Below are 6,789 nucleotides of genomic sequence, written 5' to 3'. Positions count from 1 at the left end.
ACTATAACATCCTGCTTAGTTTTATTTCTTCTTCATAAATTCTTTCTTTACCTCATAATTTGGAAATGAGGATCACCTTCTTTGAATCTCTCCCAAAACTATTGTGACTTCTATCCATTTATTTGCATGTACTTTGTATTACAGTAGTTTATGTACATGTCCAGTCTCTACTGGATTATAAACTTTTGATGAGCAGGAACTGGATTGTTTCTTACATTTGTATCCCAACCATCCAGAACAGTATCTTAAACACAGGCTTCATTACTTCATAAATGTTTGATGGATTGAAATGTTGGAATGTGCCATATGTTTACATCTATGGTTTTATTTCTGCCTTGAATACCAACCTATTTCACAATTAGTTCTTACTTCCCAGACACAACAAATTCAAAGAAAAGTTTAACAAACATTTTTCAGGAGATCATTATACACACACACACACACACACACACACACACACACACACTATTGTGGGCAGGAATCTCTTAGAAGAAATGGAGCAGGCTTCATAGTCAATAAAAGGTCAAGAAAAGTAGTACTGGGGTATAATATAAAAAATTATGGAATATCTATTCAAATCCAAGGTAAACCATTCAATATCATAGTAATACAAATATATACCCCAACCACTGTTGCCAAAGGGACCAAAGTTGATCAGGTCAATGAGGACCTAAAACATCTTCTAGAAATAATGCCCAAAAAATTCTACATTCATCATAGGGGATTAGAATGCTAAAGTAGGAAATCAAAAGATAATTAGAATAATAGGCAACTTTGGCCTTAGAGTACAAAAAGAAACAGGATAGATTAATAGAGTTTTGTCAAGATAAATCACTGGTCATAGCAAACATTCTTTTTCAACAATCCAAAGGCAGCTCTACACATAGACATGACCAGATGGTCAATATATAAATCAGATTGATTATATACTTTGTAGACAAAAGTGGAAAAGCTAGTCTATACAGTCAGTTAAAAGAAGACCTGTACTCATTTCACACCCTAGCAAAGTTATGCTTAAGATTATGCAAGCTAGGCTTCAGCAATGTGTGAACTGAGAATTACACCAAGTGCAGGTTGGTTTCTGGAAGAGGCAAAAGAAATAGACACCAAATTGCCAACATACACCAGATTATGGAGAAACTAAGAGAGGAGTTTATGACCAAAGAAGAGATAGAGAGGATCACTGGAAGTAAAAGGAATAATTTTGATTATATGAAATTAACAAGATTTTGCACAAACAAAACCAATGTAGCCAAAATTAGAAGAAAAGTAGGAAACTGGTAGGGGAGAGAGGAATTCTAGCAAGTTGCTCTGATAAAGGGCTCATTTCTTAAATATGTAGGGAACTGAGACAATTTTATAAAAACAAGAGTCATTCCCCAATTGATAAATGGTCAAAGAATATAAACAAGCAGTTTTCATAAAAAGAAGTCAAAGCTATCGATATTCATATAAAAAAGTTCTAAATCATTAATAATTAGAGAAATGCAAATAAAAACAACTCTCAGGTGCTATCTCACACCTATCAGATTAGCTAACATGACACAAAAGGAAAATGACAAATGCTGGAGGGGATATGGAAAAATAGGAACACTAATACACTATTGGTGGAGTTATGAAATGATTCAACTATTCTGGAGAACAATTTGGAACTACGTCCAGAGCTATAAAACTGTGTATACCCTTTGACCCAGCAATACCACTACTAGGTCTGTATCCCAAAGAGAATTTTTTTGTAGAAAAAAGAGAGGAAAAGGGTTTATATGTACAAAAATATTTATAGCAGCTCCTTTTGTGCTGGCAAAGATTTGGAAATTGATGGTATGCCTTTCAGTTGAGGAATAGTTGAACAAGCTGTGGTATATGGTTGTGATAAAATACTATTGTATTATAAGAAATGATGAAGGAAATGCTTTCAAAAAAACCTGGGAAGCCTTATATGCTATGATGCAAAGTGAAATGGGCAGAATTAAGAGAACATTGTGCATAGTAAAAGCATTATTGTAAGGATGACAATAAAAAAGACTTAGCTATTCTGATCAATACAATTATCCAAAACAGTTCCAAAGGTCTCATGATGAAAAATGTTATCCACTTCCAGAGAAAGAACCGATGAACTATGAATACAGATTGAAACATGTTGTTTTTTCACTTCTTTTATCTTTCTTGCCTTTTTCTCTTTTGTAACATAGCTAATAAGAAAATATGTTTTGCATGACTTCACATATCAAAAGGGTATCATTGCTTGCTTTCTCAATAGGAAAGAGAGAAGGAAAGCATTTGGAGCTCAGTTTTTAAAAAATGAATGTTTTATAATAAATAAATTAGAAAGAAAAGAAGAGACAGTGAAATGGTTTCAGGGCCATGAAATGAAAAGAGTTGCAAGGAAATCTAGAAGTTATCTAATTCAACTTCTGTTCTAATAAATTAATCATATATAGTATAAATAATATCTGTAATGACCAATATATTTAATATATAGTATAACTAATACCCTTAATGAACATTAATGCATTTTAAATATAGTGTTAGAAAAAGGACTACAGCTACATATAAAAAATTATACACAAAGACCAGTTTGGATTTATATCAGGATGTAAAGTTAATTCAACATTATGAAGCCTATGAACTTAATAGACCCATATTAATAACAAGAACAAAAATCCTATTTGATAGATGATAATTGATGCATAAAAGGCTTTTGACAAAATATAAGACCCAGTTCCATTGTTTTTTTAAATAAAAACCACTAAACAATATAGGAATAAATGGATTTTTTCTTACACATTTAATAGTCTCTATCTAAAAATAAATATAGGACATTTTATGTAACAGGGATAAACTAGAAGCCTTTTTAATCTGATCAGGGATAAAATAAGCATATCCTTTATCACCACTAAAATCTGAGATGGTGCTAAAATGCTAGTGATAGAAATGATACAATAAAAAGAAATGGAAAGAATAAAACATAAGGAAACAGGAAATAAAATTATCAGTTTTGTAAATGATATGATGGTTTGCTTAGAGAATCCCAGAGAGCTGATTAAAATTAATCAAAATGATAAATTCATTAAATTTACAGGACGTAAAATAAATTCACATAAACAATCAGTTTGTCAATATGTTACAAACAAAATCTAGCAAAAAGAGATAAAAGGAGAAATTCCATTTAAAATACCTTCAAAATCCATAAAACACTTGAGAGTCTCCTACCAATATACACAGATACTATATGAATATAATGGGGAAAAAACATTCTTTACAGAAATAAAAACAGACACAAATACTGGAGGGAGGCTAATTGTTAATGGGCACTCAGAGCCAGTATAATAAAAATGACAGTACTACCTAAATCATTTTACTTATTTATTGAAATAAAAATTAAACTACAAAATGCTTACTTTATCAACCTAGGAAAAAATTATAATAAAATTTATCTAGAAAAACAAAAGGTCAAGAATTTCGAGGCATATGATGAAAAAAGTGGAAAGGAAAGGGGCTTGGCAGTATAATATCTAAATTATACTGCAAAGCATTTATTTGCCAGTCAACAGCTATTTATTTAAGCAACTATGAGCAAGAAACTGTGCTAAGTGCTAGAGATACAAAGAAAGGTAGATGATAATCCTCACTCTCAGGGAGGTCAAAGTCTAATGGGGAGACAACATGTAAACAACTATGTACAAATAAGATTAAAAAATATATGTGATAAATTGAAGATAATCAATAAAGGGAAAGCACTAGCATTAAAGGGGATGAAAAAAGACTTCTTGTAAAAGATAGGATTTTAGCTGGGACTTAAACTAAAAGCTAGGAAATCCAGGAGGTAGAGATAAGGAGAGAGAGAATTCTAGGTATGAGGGATAGCCAGTAAAAATGCCCAGTCAGATAGAGTATCTTGTGCGAAGAACAGCACAAGATAAGCATAAGCCCGGTGTAACTGGATCCCAGAGCATGGTCAGGGTTAAGTAAAGACTTTGAACATAAAAAGAAAATTGTGTATTTGATCCTGAAGGGGGCCATTAGAGATTACTGAGTAGGGGTGTGACATAATCAGACCTGAACTTTAGGAAGATCAATTTGACAGCTGAGTGGAGAATGAACTGGGGAGTAGAGATACTGGCAGGGAGACCAACCAGAAACTTAATATGATCCCAAATTGATAACTTTTAGATAAAATCATTGTCCTGAGATTATGAAAAGTCATTTATAGGTGGCTTGTCCCTGCAAATCATTTTCTGAAGAAAGTGTTGCCTATTATCATACAGAATGTTAATAAAGTATGATAATAGGTTTTGTTATAACAGGCTTTGTGATAATGGGTTAATTTGTATTCTGCATTTCAAGAAACATGATGTTATCATGATGAGCAAATGTTTCTACTTATATATGGAACTATGATAATAATAATACAAAGTGTTAAGCAGATGCCTTTTAAGCATCTGTAACATGACCAGAATCTAAGAAAATGGTTCATATTCTGCAAAAACGAACCCCACAACTAAAACAACTAATAACTTAAAGTTACAAAGCACTTTGGTGCAGTGGAAAATGTTCTGAATTTGTAGTCACAGAACCTGGGTTCAAATCCCAACTTTGCCATTTATTACATTTGTGAAATTGGGCAAAGTAAATGAACTTCTTTAGGCCCCAAAATAAAATGAGAATTTTGGTTTGCATGACATTAAGATTGTGTCCAACCCTAAATATATGAGCCCATGACACAAAAAAGCTTATGAGGTAGTAGGAAAAAAAATATTATAATCTTTATTTTCAGATAAAGAAATGGAGGTTAGGGACAGCTAGGTGGTGCAGTGGATAGAGCTCCTGCCTTGGAGGCAGGAGGACCTGAGTTCAAATATGGCCTCAGACACTTTACACTTACTAGCTGTGTGACCCTGGGAAAGTCACAACTCCAACTGACTCACCAAAAAGCAAAAAAAAAAAAAAAAGGAAAAGAAATAGAGGCTCTGAGAGTTTTGTCATTTCTCTTGTAGGAGACAAAAATTAGAGGCAACCTGATTTCTGCCTTTCAGTACCTGAGCTATAATGTGGAAAATGGATCATGAAAATATAGGATTTTACACTGAATTGAACTTCTCTGAAGTCTCTGAGAGCCAGAAATAAGACATGATTCACTCAATGTCATAAAGTTAGCGATAATCACAGCCAGAGTTGGAACCCAGGTCCTCTGATTTCAAATACAGTACATTTTCTACTATATTGACTATCTTTCTAAGTGATTAGACTCGTTTTATTTAGTTCTAGACAAAGGAATTGGGATCACGTGGTAGAAATTGCAGAGAGGCAATTTCCTCTCAACATAAAGAAAAACTTTCTATGAGAACTGTTTAAAAGTAGATGTTCTGTCTTGGGAGGTAGTGAGTATCCCCTCAATCAATCAATTAACAAACACATATCTTCTCCCTTAGATTGATTCCTCTATCTTCCTTACTCTCACCAATCTTCACTCTCTCCCTATCTACTGACTGATTCCCTGCTGCCTACAAACATACTCATCTTCAAAAATCTTCACTTGATCCATCAATCCCTACTACCTATCATGCTATATCTCTCCTTACTTTCATGGCTAAACTTGAGAAAGGTGTCTATAATTGTCACCTCCACTTACTTCCTCTCATTCTCTTCTTATCTCTGTAGTCTAGCTTCCAACCTCATCATTCAATTGATCCTTTTCACAATGTTACTAATGATCTCTTAAATGCTGAATCTAATGGTCTTTTCTTAATTTGTCTTGACCTCTCTGCAGTCTTTGACACTGCCAATCATCTTGATCCTCTCTTCTCTCTAGGTTTCCATAACATTATCCTCTCTTGATTCTCCCCTACCTCTCCTTACTCCTGTCTTCTTTGCTGGACTTTCATTCAGGTTCTCCCAAAGCTCTGTTTTGGATCTTTTCTTTTCTCCTTCTGTATTACTCCTATTGGTGATCTCATCAGCTCTCATGGATTCAGCTGTTATCTCAATGCAGATAATATTTAGGGCTAATCCAAAGCTTAAGTTATGACTCATGCCTAGGGTTAGCCCATGTTTCAGGCCAGACCATTATGCTAGTAATTAGTTGGAGATTGGAATGAAATCAGATATACATAGTTCATCCACAGTTAATAAATAGAAATGTATCTGGCCATAGCAAGGGAAGGATTTTCAGCAAGTATAGTCAGCAAATACACCCTCTTACTTCAGCTGAATGCAGCTTCCTTACCTCTGAGATGTCCATGATTGTCCACCAGTAAAGCATGAGGAAAAAGTTAGATCTCAGAGGACTTTTAGGCAAAATCAACAGCCTGGCACTAAGTCTGAAAGCAGTTTTAATATGTTCTAAGCAAAAGAATGAGCCCAGACCACATTGGAGGAGGTTCAAGCGGAATAATAAAGTATTCAACATGAAATGAATCATGTGTGGGATAGGTATGAGAAAGAACACAAATGAAATACTAAACATAAAAGATTCACAGTATGCATTAACAGAATGACTTATAACAGAATTTGTTACTTTAATTTTTAGCTACTGTTAGAATCTACTGTGAGGTTGACACATTTAACCCTTATTAGAATATAAAACAGTTCATAAGACTGCTAGACATTTTACATTTCACCTAAACTGTCCATAAAATATTTTTTGTTCACTTCAGATGAAAATGAGGTTCATGTGATTTCTGATACACCCACCACTTCCATGCTTTTAGAATCTTCTCAGATGCTCCAATTATTTATGGTAGTAAATACCACTTCCTTTTTTCTTTCTCCTCTTTTTTTTCTCTTAAG

Source organism: Vombatus ursinus, unplaced genomic scaffold, assembly GCF_900497805.2.
Source record: "Vombatus ursinus unplaced genomic scaffold, bare-nosed wombat genome assembly UNPS02014924.1, whole genome shotgun sequence".
NCBI lineage: Eukaryota > Metazoa > Chordata > Mammalia > Diprotodontia > Vombatidae > Vombatus > Vombatus ursinus.
The sequence above is the reverse complement of the archived record's forward strand: the minus strand, read 5'-3'. Positions refer to the sequence as shown.